This window comes from Hylaeus volcanicus, chromosome 6 (assembly GCF_026283585.1).
Source record: "Hylaeus volcanicus isolate JK05 chromosome 6, UHH_iyHylVolc1.0_haploid, whole genome shotgun sequence".
Classification (NCBI taxonomy): domain Eukaryota; kingdom Metazoa; phylum Arthropoda; class Insecta; order Hymenoptera; family Colletidae; genus Hylaeus; species Hylaeus volcanicus.
The window spans coordinates 18,365,468-18,383,219 of record NC_071981.1 but is presented as its reverse complement, the minus strand read 5'-3'; positions in this window follow the sequence as shown (position 1 = coordinate 18,383,219).

Sequence of the window (17,752 nt, the reverse complement as noted above, 5' to 3'; positions counted from 1 at the left end):
GGGGAGGGGTGCTGATGGCCAGGGACGATGGTTATATTCTTCGGTTACGACCGAATTAGGTTTCGAGTACACTCGACCTCCCTTTTTACACACGCTTGATACTTTCGCTGTGGCGCCGAACTTCTTCGTTTCATTTTGCGAAACATCGAGGAGGTACCGTGATTTTATGCAAAAATTATTTTACTTTTCAATTTCCAAAGTCGCTACTCCTGAAATTCACTTCCGGTAGTTTAAATCAACATCCATCGAAATTACACGACCCCGGCGGCGCAACGAAACAACAAAGTTATTTAAAACAGTTTGTGCTTGTTGTCCGTTGAAGTGATCGTCGTAAGTTTAATAGGAACTGGGAGAGGGAGTCTACTTCGAATCGGAGAACGAGTCCTGAGCAGTTTACACGAAGAGTAAAGGCCGTGGATCCCATAAAAGAGTCGCGTGGCAGAGAAACATTCGCGAATTGGATGGTTAGGCATCGCTAGACAGTGGCGATAGTGGTGACTGGCCCCAACAATTACATCCGAATAAAAGCAAATAAAATCCTTCCCGAGAGGGAAGACAAGGGTGGGAGTCGTCTGGAGTGGGATGGACGACTCGCCTAGCGTGGTGCGGGAAGTTAAAAACAAGACTAGTCCAAAATAATGGTTAGATCCGCCGTAGGAGATAGTTGCCAGGGGTAATGGGAAAGAAACCGTTTAAAAATAGGATTTTAGGCGGCTGATTCGAGCACGGTTCCGTGACTGCCACCGTTATGCTAGAATTCACATGGTTTATGTGTTGTTCTTACGTGTCCATACCTACGTCGTGCAGATTTAACCCTCGGTTACCTTCGTCGGGTTTTCATTCAATCGCTATACGTAATCGTCATCGAGGTCTTTATCACCTCCGACACGTGATGCAAAGTCGGTCCTCGAAACAGTCACGAAACGGGAGCGGAAAATTTATCGCGAATGTTCGGACGACGGAAATGTCAACAGGTTTCTCTAATCGTAAGCAGGAGAGGAAAGAGACCGTGGAAGGTTTAACAATAACACTAAATAAAATTTGTACAAAATACCATGAACTAGTTTAAAGGCGCAACGACTATTTAACGAATCTCCAGAAAAAAGGAAGGAACGATTGGCTCATATTCGAAGTTTGTTCAACAAAGCAAGGGAATGTACAGATGATAATACCGGGGCACAGGGATTAATGAAAGACGTTGATAAATTAGCGGACTATCTAAAAGACGCATCCAGGTCTAACTAAAAAGCTCAGTAAAACTTTGCATTAATAATACCAAGCAGTCGATGCGACTTAAAACAAAACTATTTAAAAAAAATCTCAAACGCAATCATTGAAGTGAAATAAGCGCGAGTAGACACGGAACACCTATCTACATCTGTTGGTGAACACGGGAACTAACCAGTGGCCAGCACCCTCGGCCCTACCAATCAGGGGTTGGTTGGCTTGGACTGCTTCTTCGAACCTTTTTCTTTTTCTTCGTGGTAGGAACCAGCCAAACATAGCAAGGAACGGAGAAGGAAGGACCGAGAGACTGTTTAAACGATCGAGGAAGGAAGGCGCAAGACGTAGCTAAAGTAGCGACGGCTAGTTAGTATGCATAGTGCGGGAGTTGGCTGGGAATGAAACGTCAACTCGAGACTCGTCATGCTAGCCTCGTGCTTTCGTCCTTTCCAACGACTTTCGTCTCCACGGTTTCTTCGTTTCTATCTCGGCTCGGTCGACCTACCCTCGCGCACGCTTTGCCTACGATATCCACACCCGTTAAGATTCTTTCGATTGCCTCTTAAAAGAACGACGTCCTAATACAAACGTACCTTTATTCAAAAAGGTACCCTTTATTTGAAAGGAAAACATCGAATATATTTCATGCCATTTATGACACTTGGTATGTACCATTTTCGAAATGTAATCTTAATAATTTGCACGAGAACATTCTGCGCATAGCGAGCGCCAGTATCTTAAGGAGTGTAATCGGCTTTTCGAAGCACAGTAACAGCAATAGCGAGAGATCCTCATCAATTGTGAAAGGGTTAGAAGGTCCCACGAAGACGAGGGTTCCCGTGATCACTTCGCAGGATCACCATTACGTTAGAACGCCAATTAGAGGGGAAGGGTGAACAAGCTGCAGGGCACTGGCTCACGCATCAGAGGGTAGTATCGCTTGAGTTAGTTGGTTAACAATGCTAATAATAACTCGGAGAGGCGGTGAGATAGAAGAGAACCCTTTGCTCCCGTTTGCTATGGTAGGACGGAACTTGTTCATTTTGCTGAACCATGAGAAATCGCGGCACCCTGATCCGAAGAATGTACGTCCATGCAAAAAGCTAATTGCCGCTAAGTCACGTGTTAAAACGCGAGAATAAATATCAACACCATTTTTTAAACGTTTTTATTTCAGTTTTATTTCACTAAATTAAAATATATTTTCCCCGATGTTTTACGATCAGATAAAGTACGATTCCTTATTCTTTTTAAATAATGTGTTCAACTAACCATTACTGGCTTAGTAATTAGAGATACTCCACAGAGCACATCGCGCTTCATACATAGAGGAAAATTCCGTTCATCGTCACGCTAACGCACGAAACGCGAAGCGTAATAACACAGAGGACTGGAGTCCCTCCCCAGCTCGCTTTGTCTTTCGAAGTCAAAAGGCTGTCAGAATTCCACGGAAGCTTCTCTCTCTCGACACTACGCGAGGGGGGAGGAGGCTGATTCTCGAATCCAATTAAACCTCATTCATGGCAGGGTTAATTATCATCCCCGCGGGTTATGCATGACTACGTACGCGCATATCGCGCCTAATTCGGCCAATCGGTACCCAGCGGCGGGTCGTTAGTCGCTTGTTTCGGGTATAATGGTGAGGTCGCGCTGTGAAGCGCATTACGATCGTGCATGATTTTACACAGTTCGGCCCCATTGTGCTGCCCGTAATCACGTGATTTCGTTAGCGATCCTCATTGTTCATTCCGTGCGCTACGCTTGCGCGTACGCGTCGAATTTTTAAGTAATCTCTCATCCATCGAACCGCCCTCGACGAATAAATACGACTGGAACGTTTAACAGTGATACACGTTTGAAAAAAAAAAAAGCTGGGGACGTTGTCGCAGAACTTTCTCCAGATTAGTTTAGAACGTATCGGAGTTTCAGCTACCTCTACGTTGAAAACTAAATAAATCAGTGCTATGACACGAAGGAAATCTGCCGATGAACCATTCGTGCGATATAAAGCAAGACAAAGACCACGATACAGAATTTTCTAAGAGCTTCTTTTTGAACGCAAATTTTAGTGCTCCTTCACCCGTGAAATATTCACGTTTCTTTAACGTTAAAAATCGAGGAACCAGCCAATGATATTCACGGAAAGGAGACCGTTTGCGTACAAGCGCCAATCCCTCCCCGCGAACCCCTTTATGAATCAAGTTTAAGCCAGGAGGAGTGCACGCGGACACCTAAGGAAGATCTCGGTGGAACGTCCGACTGTCCTCCTGGACACCGAGGACTGATCTAGATGGGTGTTAGCAAAGGGAACTTTCGAATCGAAGTAGCAGGTGAGAGGGCGGGGGAGGAGACAAGATAAATTCAAATCCGGGACTCAGAAGTCCCGAACCGCAAATCACGTTCCACTCCTATATATATATACATAGAGGATCATCTCTCTTTGACGCTGGCCAACCCCTTACACGGTTACACCCGTAGCTGTCATCCCCTTACTTATCCAATGTCGACCTGAGGACGGCCAGGACACGTCCAGGAGACTCGATTTCAAAAGACACGACGAGATCTATAGCTCCGTTCCGGGGCTCAAATTTGCAATGACATAACGCGAATAAAGCGTACCGTGAATTGTGACCGGTAGACGCGACGAAGAATCCACGAATCGTTATTTTTGTATCGCGTTTGATTTACGCGAAGGCGAGGAATATTTAGAAAAGGGCGGTGGAAAGACCGAAGGAAAATCGATAGAGTTCGCAAACTGTGCAACAAACAGAACAACGATGTACGATGTTACGATCGATGCAATTATTATTTATTGCCGTGTTTTCATTCTGGTATTAGAGTCACCGATTATTGCAGTTGAAATTTAAATTAAAATTTATGTATTTGGGTACGTGAAATAGTTTCGCGAAGATTTTTTACCAAGCAGAACCTGTACGAAGATATAAGTTGTAGAAAAATGTATCCAAACACATTTGTACGATATACTTAGCCCTTTTAGACTCGAGTTTTCGTTCTTCATACTGACTCTAACTCTTGATTGCGTATCTGCGTTACCCAGCGCGAAATAAAAACTTTCGATACTTAACCGCCCCCTGGTACCGCGGCGCACCATCGTTTCAAATTGGTTATTTAGAATAATACGACGTATTTCGTTCCTTCCCGTTGAAACATTCCGATGCGCGCAAAACACGAGGAACGTACCCCGAGTCGCCATTTTTATCGTGCCGCGTTTCCTCCCGTATGATTTAAATGATCATCCGCATTTCCATTTTGTCTACACGTACGCGCGATTACATGCACATACACGATTGCGCCTTCGAAAAAACAACCGTGTAGAACATCACGCGCGAACGTCATGACAAATTCGGAATAAACAAATGTGACAAGGCGAAATGGAAAATAACTCGGCTGACACAGATGGTCGTTGCTCAAGGGAGCAGAGTACGCGTGTATACGTGCCCGTATGCACATATGCGAATATGAAAGTAAGCAACGAACGACTGCAGGTTACAGGTGCGTCTCCGTGCCTCTGCTTTTGGTTCCTGGAGGTGGATAAGACTGTCTTGAAAAGAATTCCGTCGCGCAGCGACCGCAAACATTTCGCCCACCGGAAGCGATACGAAATATTTCGTGTACCGTTATAAAATATCACGCACGGCGCGCCAGTTCCTTTTCCGCCGAATAACCGCTGGCAACGGAAGAAAAGAATTAAATTCGACGGAGCAACCATTTGCGTTCGACGCTGACAATGAGAGCCGCTCGCCCGAATCCGCATCGGGTGCCGGTCGTATCGACGCCATAACGTGTGCTGCGACTCCGGATAATATGCACACGATGCGGTTTATTCTCTGAAATAAAGGAAATATTAATGGGGGATACGTTTTCATTTATACAGGATGTTCTGTCATTATTTTTCCTCCGTGGATTAAACATGGCTTCGTCGAAGGTTATACGAGCCGTTCACTGCACAAATCGATTGACTCCATTTTTTGAAAAATCTTAAATTTAAATGTCAAAGCACTCGGTATAGTCATAACTTTTTATATTTATAATAACTTTTAGTTGTTCGATTTGTACAAAGAACGACTCATATGATTGACTGTGATATTTTAAACAACGTCGAATCATCCATGTGTGCGACAGGAGCATGCACATGCAGGAATGCACACAGGTTGGGAAGGTGGCGCAGTATTTAGAGAGCATGGGAATCGAACGTGTGCCGTGCCATCAATATACATGATCTATACACCATTTCGTTTGACCGTGTGTGTGGTCCTTTTGCGCCACCCTGCGTGCACGCACACGCGTCCATGGATGTGTGTATGTACGCACATGCGCGAACGATATCCGCGGTTACCAAAGTTACGCGAAGGTTCAGACGGAAACTACCCCCGCTACCCCTTGCCATCCTATTTCCAGAGGGCCGAATTTGCATACATACGACGTCACACACGGCCCGCTTTAATATCTCCGGCCACGACTGGAAATTAAGTCCCGAAACCCAAGCCGATGCACGCGGAACAATTGGACTAGCAAACGCCCGCGCCATATTCGTGATCGCGCTCGCTTCCGCTGTTTCACGCCGTAAACGCGACTGCTAGAGCGATCGGCGCGTGCTGATAATACCACGGGAAATATTGCGGCTATCAAGCGTCCTTTGGTCCACTGGACGATTTATCTATTAACGGGATTTTTTTCTCTGTAGCAGGGTGGATACCGTCCTCCGTTCTGGGGTTGGAGCACAATATGTTTGCACGGGTTCGTTCGATTTTTAATCTAACTTTTTCCTGTAGCCAATGATCGTGAAACTATGGTCCTACAAAATTTCACGAAAATTTAGGATTGTAATGAAACTAAGAGTATTTCACCCGGCAGGTGTCAAGCGTACTGCCGTAACATTGGATGTGGTAACAGTCAAACTTTTCAAGCTTTGTTGAATGTAAAACCATATGGCGGAGACGATCAGTGTTTCCAAATGTAAAGAGAAACCACAAAATGGGAGGTGGTGAAACTATTTATTTGCGGAGATCTCTGTCGGGACGATTTCCTAGTAACTGTCTCGATGCACATATGCAAAATAACGGTAGAGTACTTCTCAACATACTTTGCAGTGTACACTCACACATATAATTTACCTAATAGTTTCGACACCTAGGTTTCGAACTGTGTACTGGGCTTCTTCGTGAATCGTAAACGTCTACCTCGACTAATATGTAATATTCCACAAGAGAACATATATTATCATACATACGTTAGTTATCTGAAAAAAATTGTTTAGAAGTAACTGAGAGCCCAGGTGACAAAAGAGTCCGATATTTCGTGGTACAGCTCGATACATAACTACGAGATTTCACGATTGTTTTCAGGTCGCGAAACGACGTGTTGTCGCTATCTTTTCAACGAGAACTGTATAGGAAAATAAATGTTTAACTAGTCGGGATGGGAACGCACGCCTCCGAGTCCTATTTACGGTATCCGCGAGCCCTGAGCATTCTATTAGCCGTCGCTTCTCCTCTGTCATTCCACTTGTTCGATCAAAAACTGTAATCGCCGGCAGCAATAGTTAATGGACTGGTGCAGTACGAACGTTCGATCTAGATTCTGGAATGCTCTCGTATGACCGTGGCATTCTTTCTCGATAGGTATCCGCGTCACGATCTCGGAGCACGGTGATCTCATCAAGGATACCGATCGTTTGTGCCGCTTGATGAACGATTTAGATATCAACATCGGTTCTCGGTGCGCGGGAAGATTGATTATCGCCACGGCTAAATAACCCCTACGGTGGAAGAGAAGACGTCGTGTAGAGGTACCTGCTCGTGCGTTTAGTCGCGTAGCACACGTTAACTTCGTACCCGATATTGAGTCGCTACGTGGCACTGAAGACAAAGAACGCGTTAATACATCATCCGATCAAAGCGATTGATGAAAAGAATTCATCGACGGGTACGCCGCGTCCCGAAACCATACTCGGCCACGATCAGCAATGAGATTTCTAGACCAGCGACCAATATTTCTTGGTATTCCTTCCACGTACTCCCAGCGAGTCCGTAAATCCTGTCGCCACTCACCGCGTCCTCGGTTCCACTCGGCGAGATCCTAAATACCAGGACAACGAAGAGAGGACCGCGGATCTCCAGCTGGGCCCCCGAAGGATCCCTTCGACCTGTGCCACACACGCGTAAATTCTACACGAACGTGTGCACGCGTAGGAGACGTTAGCCGACGTATAAAAGGCACACACGGGGCCCCGAATGGCTACCATCACTCGCTTTATAATTCGCATATTCCTCTCCCCTTGCGCCCTCTTTCCCTTATCTCACGTCGGGATCTACCATAGGCCCAAGGAGAATCCTCCTTCCAGCCTCCCTTCCCTTCCACGAACGGTTCTCTATCTCCACCTCGGTTCTTCCTTCCCTATCGACGTGTACACATCGTCGCGCTGCCCCGTTGTTTCTAATAGACGATTTGAATTTTTGAATATATTTCGGCTCCCGGCTCCGCTTTGTCCCTGGCGATCTGTCCCCGTGTTCTCTCCTACCTCCCATGCTCGCTCCCTTTCGGCGCCTCTAACCCTTCTCCTCACGGTCACGTTATTATCTACCGTGCCGCGCTGCCGATGAAGGCTATCATCGTCTCTTTCGGTGCCCAGGAAAAGGAGTCAGCCCCACGAAGGGAATGATTTTGAAATATTTGTCGCCGCGCATAAATTTGGAGGCGGCCGGTCTTGCATACTTAAATATGGACCGGATCCTCTCTCTTGCTTCTACCTCGTGTTTTTTCTACCTCCTCTTGTTTTCTTCCACATCCTCAGCTCGTGCTCCGTAGCTGCCGCTGACTCTTACCTCACCGCTTCTTTCCTTCCTCGTTTTTGCCCCTCTCTTCTTCTTTTCGGGTCCCGACCTCCATTGTCTTCGGAACGCTAATAAACTATCCCGGGGCCACCCCGTGCAGATACCCATTGTCGTTATTATTGTTCCTGCTCGCGAGTACGAGGAACGAATCGAGCAAGATTCGCCCTCGCCGCGATCGTGCGTTATGGAGTTGGAAATTTTCGATTGCTTGACAATCATCCGGACTCCTTCGATCGCCCCTTTCGACGCGAATCGAAATACTTTGCCAACGATCGTTCCATACATTTTTCTTTATATACGATCAGTCCCATAAATATTCGTACCTTCTATGTCTATTAAAGAAATCCGTCTAAATTGAACGATAGCTTCGATATTTTCAAATAAATATTTCATTATTAATACATACATGTCCGGCGACTCTTTTTGTACGTCGATTACAGCAGTCAGGATCCCCGTTATTGAGAGATCATCGCGCAAACGTCCGTCTAATCGTCGAGACCGTATTCTATTATTTCAACGAGCGCATTATGCAGATCGCGGTATCCGTAACCAAAGGTGCACACCCGGTCGTTTCCGATCCAGCGATCTCATCGTCTACCTTAAGTATCCGGATAAGATTAAATCCCTAGACGACGTTCCCGACGACGTGGTCTGTCGTGGCGAGCGTTCGCAATCGAGTCACACTTAAGGAGACGCGACGGTAACATTATATCCAGCCGAGAGTCTTGTAGGGAATCCGGAAAATTAAGATTACCAGATAAGCCCTGTAGAATCGGAGCTTGATGGCCGTGTACGACTTCATTTCGAATACGCGCGTTCCCAAGTTACGCCGCGGCCGTAATCGTAATCGTGTAATGCTCGTGACGCTGATAACGTTCGATAGACCGTGGTATCTCGCTGGTCGGGGGAAAGTTTAGGGGCGTGTACAGCGCTGAAAAACGGCGAAAAGGAAGGATGATACAGGAGTAAAACGGGAGCTGACTGTAGCGGTACGCAAACTTCTCTCTACATTAGCCTCCGAATAAAAAGGACGCGAGACGTAATATGAGAATCTCGTATAGTAGTGACTAAGATCTAATCTCCTGTGTCCGCTTACGGGATGGAGGAGGAGGGACACTAGGCACAGAGGGAACACTAGCGGACAGGCGGATGGGACCTACCAAACAAGAATCTCGAGCTACCTTCTCGGAACAAGGAGTCTCGCGGGTCTTTCGAGGTCAGCATCCTCGAAATATTACAAAATTTCACTTTTTCTTCGCGTCTGTAGATTCAATTCCGGATATTTAAACCTTTCCGGGGCTTTGCTTAGACGAAATTTCTTCTAACTCCTGCGTAAAACATGGAATTCGCGTGTCCGTAATATTTTTAGTATATTTTCTGGATATAACAAAAAATTCGAATAATTCCGTTAAGCGCAACAGATGTACCTGATTTGATCGGCTACGGAGCAGGTGAATTTCACGCAATCTCTGTCAAAGCTAACGTAGTTTACGCGAGCGTCGTTTAAATTATCCGCTTGGCTGAAATTGTAAATTTATTCGGAAGTCAGATCGTTCGCTTTCCAAATGTCGCGTTGTCCTTTCCGTCACAAATAAATTCTTGAACTGGTCCCTTCCGTTCACGGGCAATTAAGCAACTGGTGACAAAGTTCGAACAGCAGGCAAGCGTTTGCTTCAAGTGCCTTCGAAATAAGATCTCGTTGACGTACATTCTCTCATTAGCCAGTCGGGTGCTGAACGTCGTTCGGTTAAGCCTTTGTGAAATACGTGCTTTTACGTCCGATAGCAAATCTGAAAATTACTCCATATTTGTTTTTTCTCCTGATCAATTTCAAGGAAGAGTTAAATGAAACGTGTTAAATGAAAATCATACTTTCTGTAAATTAGTAGAAAAGACAACCGAAAAATAGCACACGATAAGCACCGAAAAGCCTGGTTCTACATAGTAAAAGACGGGACGTTTCTGGCGGAGGACGATTAAGCAAATAAGAGTCGTTTGGATTAGCATATTTCGCTGGCCTGCTGACCATCGAGGCGCAACGGATCGTGAAGGAGACGAGTAGGCTCATTGCGTAGGGCCTGCTTGCGAGGTGCCAAGGGGGATGAATGGAAACAAAAGACCGATCGGTATCAACGTGCGCACCGTACTCGTCACGGTTTCTGGTTGACCCTTTTCGAGCAACGACGAGGCACCGTGCGTGTCGCTCCTCGGATCGTTATCTGTCATTTGGATTGCGACGAAATTTCACGAAAGCTCGGCCTGCCCTTTTGTCACTGACAAAATTCGTTAAATTGATTGCCACACGACTGGCTCCTCCGTAAACAGGCCTACTCGTTTCATTTAAATACTTCGTTATTGGACTGCATCGTAATTATATTGCAACAAGATGCAATAATCTCACCATATAAACAAAATTCAATTTTCTCTATCATAACAAACTGACTCTTCCCTAGCTCGTACAATACCCATTTCAATTAACCTACACGATTGTGCACTCCTATTAAACCGATCCTTCGCGATCCTCCGACCAATGTCCTCGAGCGATAGCGCGCAATTATTCAAACGGTACACGTGCACGCGCAGTTTGATACTCAAGCAGCTCCGTTGAAACCAACTTCTACCAGCACGAGCTGATTAATGTCGGTCGTAATATCGCGCAATTACGAAGACATCGCACGCGCAATTATATCGTGAGTATACGTACGTCGATCAGACTTTTCGATCGTGTATGATTCGCGGTGCGGCCGAGAAATATTTACTTACGTTTCGCATGCAGCTACAACAACTCCACGTGCACGCACCTCGAGGTACATCATCGCACCAACGCGAGTGCACGGATGCACCCGCCGGCAGGTCGCCGCGCTATGCAAGTGGGAGTTGAATGGAATGCTGGTAGGAATGCAGGGCTCCTCCCTGCAGGGCGGCGGTGCATTATAGAGTTACGAACTCTTCGTTGCAACGGGTGGGCCTGGCGATTTCGAGGCTCTCCTTCCTTTCTTTTTACATTCGCGCTGCTTTCTGCACGTGCTCGTGGAATGACGACAACGGCACGAGGCGAACCATGCGTGTACTCCTCTTTTTTTTATTATCAGCCTTTTGACAAACGTACCACTTTAACGATTATTTACTGGTCGGGGAATCGTAAGTTCGAGGTTCGACAGCCGGAGCCTGACGGATTTTAATTGAAACGAAGACAAGAAATATCAGAGATTATTTATTTCGGACCGGTATTTTCAATAGAGTTGTTTCGGAAATTAAAGTAAGGTCGATTCGTTTGAAATAATTCTTTCGTTACTTCGTTTGAACGAGAAGTTGGTACGAAAAGAATAACAAAAAATCCTAATAGTGCAGTTTCCGAAGAAAACTGATCTTTCTTTATGTACACAAACGAGGACATTCGCCCTAAACGATAGTGTCGGTTTTGCGCGTGGTCATTTTGTGTCCTCAATTGTGGACGTCAAATCTGAAAGGGTTAACAAACTGAAGTTATTTACGAATCAACGCAACGCAATTATAGAAACAGTTGAGATGAACAATGATCAAACTCGGGAAATAATTTTGAATAAAAATGTCGTTGCCCCCTACGGAAATAGCGTTAAGAATCGCTTTCGAACGTGGCGAATTCCTTCTGAAAAGACACCCGTTGTGCATCGGCGAGAACCGTCGAAACAGGATGAGTCTGTGGCCCGTGCAACATCGTCGGACTTCGGAGCATTTAAAATTAATTTGACCGAAACAAAGCGCGATCGATCAATAAGTATTGTTGGCACAGTCCGACGGGACGATCGACGAACGTCACGTTGCGAAGGGTCGGGAGGAGAAGTTAGGTGTGGGGCGCCCCACGGGGTTTCAATTTTTGAATTTTCGGCCCATTAATCTCGTACGTCACCGACAGGGCCGAAGTGTGCGTGCATTGTTCTAATTCAAATCAGCTCGGTCCGATCTCTAACGCTCCAACTCTCCTCAACCGTTCCCCGTCTCTCTGGCTGGCCTCTATTCTCACCGCTTCCCCGTGATCTAACATCCATCCGTGATACGTCTGTCCCGGACGTTCAATCGTCCTGTGATGTATTATAAGAGATTCGTTGCCTCGGAATCATGCATTTCGCTTCGAGAAATCCCATTACGTAAGATACACGCGCATTGCCAACCGAGTCGCTCCGTCCCTTTCTGTTTTCCTTCGCGGACCCTCGGGCCAACCTGTCCCGCATCGTTGTTATCGGAATTTCAATAGACGTCTATGCAAATCTACGAGAAGAACCTTGACATTCGAGACGCTACGAGATCATTGAAAATCAATATCCATTATGATTCAGATATTTTCGAAACTCGTCTGCAATTCAAAACCTCGATTGTTACAGAGTGCTCGCTGCGAGCTCATCGACGGGAAATACGCGGATTCGTATTTCTTCGCATTTCCGCTTGTTCGGACGACCATTATCTACGCCTCTGAGAAACCACATTAATCCACTACAGGTTTCGTCAGTTTCTCGATTCCAACAAGATTCGTTACAAATGCTTCTGTTAATTGGCCATCGAGAAGTCGCGATTCGACTCGTTTGAATTACTTTTTCTGGCGTTATTCGAGATCACTGGTTCCATCCATGCACCAGGCTGTCCAAGACCGCAGGAACCGACGAAACGATGGCCGAAAAGCAAGGTGACGCCGACGATTTGTTCCAACGCGAACGGAACATTCCGCAACGCCGACGGACCTCCTCCATCCGCGAGCCACGGAATGTCCAGGGTACCAACGTTACCATAAAAGTGGGCACTTTTTATTCCCTCCGTACGAAACGTAAAATCGACCACGCATGTAACGGGCATGGTTACGAGAAGACAACAGGGGGCCATTAATAGTGGGAGCCTGTTACATGCACGGCCAAGAGATCAAGAAAGGAACAAAATAGGAAGGGATGGAATAGGGACGGAATAGGATTCCGTCAGGGCGGAAAGGAAAAAGGAAGGAAGGTAGAATGAGGATGGGTACGAACGGTTCCGTGGGGGAAGGGGTAACGGACGGGGTACACCAGCGTGGTTCGCCTAATGAATTCAAATATTTGAATTACAAGAGCCCGCGCGGCTCGGTCTCATTCATGGCGGCGCCGCGTTAGAAGGCGGCCAGCTTAGGAGGTGGAGAACGAGGACCGAACTGGAGGAGCTGGTCCAGGCGCGCAATCGGTCGGTACGATCAGAAAAAAAGGCGGGAGCGAGAAAAAAAAAAGCAGACCGCGTCGCGCGAATACAGAGAAGGAAGCGCGCAAGAAAAGAGGTAGGAGGTTGGAAGGGGCTCCGTTAGGCGAGAGAGGAAATATGTAAAAGGAGAGAATCACGTACGACGAACGCCCGGAACCATCTGTCATGACGCGGAGAATTTCATAAACCGGAATGCGACGTGGTACCGGCAGACACCGGTCTGAAATTAAGATGAAATTATGGATAAAAGCTGGGGCCACGGTGTGCGTGGCGAGGCTCCGAAACGCCCGTTAAGAGGCCAGCTTTGACTCGCTTCGCGGCGAGTCAGAAGCGGTTCCATTCAAAAAATTCTTGAATCAAAACGCTCGGCCACGTTACCCTCAACCCCCTCCAACCGCGGTGGAAACGGCGCACCTATACGCACGTGCTTCCGGACGGTGGGATGAATTTTTGGCGCGTATCAGCCGTGGCTGTTAGGACGGGTAGCCGACCGGTTAATTTCGAGTACCTGGACCAAGAGGAGTGGACCACTCTCTTGTCTCGCGAGATCACTCCTGCCACAAAGTGCCACTCCGCGGCGAGGACTTTTTCCAGGAAGGATTTCGATAAGAACATGTGGACATAGCTGGCCGAAAAGTCGTTAACTCGTTTCATATTTCCACCCCGCGCCACGGCCACGGGACCTCTTTGTTAGCCCCGGTTAGATCAATCTCGCGACTCGTCCAAGCTGCGAGACGTATTTACGAAAAAATCTCGACGACATATTTTTCTCTGACCGAGAACGACGTGTACGACGCCGACGGTTGGGATTTGTTTTGGACGACTCGACGTGAACGAGCGTCGCTTGAAATTGTGCACTTTACGAGGTGATGGAATTTTATGCATAGAATGTGATAATCAAAGTAAACGAGTGTCAGGTTAGTGTGTCCGATCCTTAATCTTGGTAATGTGGTTTGAAGAATAGTTTCTTCTATTGATTTACGTATTTGATACAGTTTCGTTGTAATTATACTGGTCCATTGCTGGTTCCACCTTTCTTTTATTTTTTAATAAGATTTTTCATTTCATTCACTGCATTACCAGTTATTCCAATATGTGATGATATCCAAACGAAGTCAGATTCGATCTTTTTTTTCAGTACGTATGGTTATTAATTCAACATGAACAATTCAGCAAAAAACGGTAGCGCGGTCGACTGACGCGATAAATTCAGTCTCCTCGACGCACAAATATTCGCGACAAGGAAGAGCCACGGCGGTTAAACATTTAACGTTCGTGTAGCGCGATATAAAGCGGGCATTTCGCGTGAAAGTATCCCGTGCATCCCCGTCACCGTATTACATTCAGTTGCCCGTCGAAGTACGTGCGAATGCAAGTGTACCGTTTTTTATGGTAACAAGCGCATTCCTGGCGTATACGTAGACCCCTGGGAGGCCCGAGCGTGGTGTTTTTCCAACGATCGTCGCGGAGACGTGCCTAACGAACTAACGTGCTCGTTAGAAAATTCTGTCGGCCACGAAGTGGAGTGCATTAGTAATCGAAGCGATCGCCGCGATAGAAACGTTTATCGCCTCGAAACGATGCCACTGGTCGACCACCGGCTGCGTCGAGTCATCGACTAGGACGGACTACCGGACGGGAAACTTCGCGAGAATCCCGATCGCCCTTTTCTTTATTCGAAAGCGTAGGAATACTTAGCGCCAGGTGCGATATAGTCCTAAGCTGGTGAACTACAACACAGACTTTACCGCGCGTTCTGGATTCCCGTCACGCGCACAGAAATCGTTCCACCGGTTAAACAAAAACGTTTGCGTAAGAAAGATGACGTTTCAATCCGGCGGGCATGGTCTGTACTTAAGAATTTGTTTTCGGTACGGGACACGGATCGAAACTCGTGGGTTAGTCGACAAAATATCGCAATGAAAAAGAGACGACGTTATGCTGGACTTTTCATGGATGTCTTCCGTGAACGATTAAACTTTCGCTAAATTTTTGTGACCATTCCACACGTTTCGATATCTTCTCCTCCATGACTTGACTTTCAACGTTTAGTTCCCTATATTTTCTGTATGAATATTTTTACATAATTCCATGTTTAAATAAAAATGTACCTACGCTGTTTGAGCGATGCTCGACGAATCTAAAAATGTATCGCGATACAGTTGGAGACACTGAGTTATAGTTCGAGGTCAACCGGTTCACATTAGATAACCATTTGCATATAATATTGACGCTTGTCCTAGGCATTCGCAATTGTTTAAGACGCACGATTGTCCGGAATACATACCCACGGGAATATTATGCCTATTGTCGACCAGGCCGCTTCATAAAACAGATTGTATATCGTTTTTTTGCTCTGTCATTGTTCTGTCAGCGTCGTCCCTTCGATCCACCTGCGTTTTGAGACAGACTCTGTACCGTAAGATCATGATGAATGTTCAACCTGGAAGTAGACTCTTCGCGAAGATGTTAATGGTGATTGACGGATGTTTTCCGGTGCTACGGCCGAGAATAAAGATGAATCGAATTTTCATTGAATATTCCATGATCCATATACTGCGAGTACAAGCAAGAACCTCGTACCCATTACAAATTAACATATGGTTACGACTGTCTCAGTTTGTCGATTGAATTGAAATTAATTCCTATTCCTAGATCTATAGTAATCCTAGCAGTTTCTTTCGTGTTGCGAGGGTTTATAATTTCCTTTCTTAAAAATAAAATAAAATTCATGCAATCTCCGAGGACCCGAGAAATGAGCAGCGCCGAAGGATTTAAAATAAAATAGGATTACGATCGCGAGCATCGACGAAGGCAATTATTATTCAGAGTCGCGACTTTCTTCTGATCCTGATCCGATGCAGGATCGATTTTCCTAATAAAGGTACGACACCGTGACTCATACACGAATGTAATTCCGTGGACGCAGCCGATGGCACCCACGGAAAAGAGAAGGAGAGATGGTTTCTCGAATCTCCTCTCGTCAGCCGAACCGCTTCTCTCGGGGAGATCTTACGTCTCGTTACACACGTGTGCCGTGTAACTACCGTGCGCGGCTATAGGGGAGTCCTCCACGTGCAACAATCTCCAATACGTATCGGCGGGGTATGCATAATAAATGAGAGAGGTACGCGTCGGTTAGCGGTGGTACCCGTTAAGCACCGTGTTTCGTTTTCTATCGACGCGGTCATCTCTAATTCGGCGTAGGCGATACACTTTTCTCCGTCCTCCGCGCTGGAAGACACGATGGTATATACCTTTGTCGTACACGGCCACGTAAGAAGTTAGGGGGGAATAACTGTCCGCTGGAGTGGCTCTAGGAGACGCGGTTATAACGCCTAAAAGCGTTTCAATTGCCCCTTATTACTTTTCCCGTGGAATATATTAGATGCGTCCATAGATGCGTGGTCAATTTTCGGATACGATTTATGGTACGTAGGAACGGCATCGTCGCGACAATATTCATGAAGCTGAATCCACAGGAATTATACCTCCTCGAGGTGGTACTATCCTCGTGTACGAAGCAGAAAAAATGGCTCTTTCGTCATCGTTTTGGTCAAGTAAGGACGATTTGTTGTAATATTTTCCTTTGGCAGAAAACTTTTCCGCCACTTTCGTACTTCCGTGGATCACTGGGCATCGTTGCGAAAGCGTTTTCTTTTTTATTTATTAACACCGTGAGCGATGTTGCCCTCCAGTGTCGATGCATGCTAATGACCATTCATCGTGACACCAGACTTAAAAAAGACGTGCCATACATTCATCGATGGCACGATCAACAGTGCCGATATTCTCAATCAGGTACTGGCCGAAAAGAACAGCGGACGCCTTGGCCTAATAACACACCTCGACTGTAACATTCTCGCCCCCGTAATAATTGGTTGCCACGCGAAAAACGATGAAGATCTCCGTTCGTTTTTTTTCCTCGTGCATTAATAACAGAACTGCCACTTTGCACGACCACACCACGAGTGCATTTTATTTTGTGTACACTGATCTCGTCGTTTCAGCACTTTATTCAGCGTCTTTATTCATGTGTACAAATAAGAACATTCACCCTAGACGATAGTGTCGGTAATATATAATATTTTGTCTCCTCAATTGGGGACGCCAGGTTTGAAGAGGTTAACACTAAACTCATCGCGATACCTACAAGAACAAGCCAAAAATAAATTCTTATTTAATCCCGTTGAAATTCCCAGCAATAATTGGTATGCTCGAACCATTCTAACGTCTCCAGAGGTGCATTCCATCGCAAAGGTGTAAGTTTGCTCGGGGTGAGCGGTGCGTGCTCGCTCGCGGACTAATTTACAAAGATCTTATTAATGCGCGGAAACGCATGTGTCCAGACCGGGGGAACGCCGAGTAAGGCTGACGCCGCGTGAATTTAAATTGTCCTCTTAAACGAGGGCGCCGGTTGTCTAGCAGGAGGATCTCGCTCACGTACTCGGACACGTTTCTCTTGGGGACATGTGGAC